Raw genomic sequence first — 852 nt, forward strand, 5'->3', positions numbered from 1 at the left:
GCACTTAAAATTGTTCATGGAGGTGAGTGATTTTTTCAAGTTAGCCTGAGTACCCGAAGATGCACTATGATTGAAGTTGTTCCCATATTCGCTAAAGGATAGATTTTAACCTAGTTGAACTTATTGCCACAAAATTCAATTTCCATATGACAAGAGTTAGTAGAAAGATTCCTCATAAAGTATTTCTCGCCTAGCAAGAATGCTAAGTTGAGGAGCGAGATCACTGCTTTCCAACAAACGGATGATGAGTCCTTGTTTGAGGCATGAGAAAGGTAAAAGGAATTATTATGGAAGTGCCCTCATCAAGGAATCCCACATTGCATCCAACTTGAGACGTTTTGTAATGGTCTCAATGCTCACAAGAGGATGGTAGTGGACGCTTCTGCTAATGGTTCTCTCCTTTCTAAGTCTTATAATGAGGCTTATGAAATCATCGAGAGGATTGCCAGTAACAATTATCAATGACCAACCAATTAAGAAGTGTTAGGAAGATGAGTCGATGGAATACATAAAGTTGACGCTCTTACTTCAGTCGCATCTCAAGTATCTTGAATATCCTCAATGCTTAAAAACTTGACCACTAATAGGTTTAACAGTTTTGTAGCACAGCCACTGAATCAATATGAAAATATAGCCTGTGTCTATTGTGGGGAAGGAAATTTGTTCGAAGAGTGTCCATCTAACCCAGAATCTGCGTATTATATAGGTAACCAAAACTAAAACCGAGTAAGGCAAGGATTAAAATCCCATTCCTATAACCCATCATGGCAAAACCACCCTAATTTCTCCTGGAGTAACTAAGGGGTTGGACGCAGTAACACATATGCCTAACCTAGACCGACCAAGCCACCT

General features: G+C 39.4%; 1 non-coding gene across 1 annotated transcript; it reads right to left on the reverse strand.

Annotated features, from left to right (window-relative positions):
* Positions 1 to 204: 204 nt before the first annotated feature.
* LOC128291166 (small nucleolar RNA R71) lies at positions 205 to 311 on the reverse strand. The gene has a single exon (XR_008280942.1). It is a non-coding gene; the product is annotated as a small nucleolar RNA R71 (small nucleolar RNA).
* Between the last annotated feature and the right edge of the window lie 541 nt (positions 312 to 852).

The sequence above is a fragment of the Gossypium arboreum genome, chromosome 3, assembly GCF_025698485.1.
Source record: "Gossypium arboreum isolate Shixiya-1 chromosome 3, ASM2569848v2, whole genome shotgun sequence".
NCBI lineage: Eukaryota > Viridiplantae > Streptophyta > Magnoliopsida > Malvales > Malvaceae > Gossypium > Gossypium arboreum.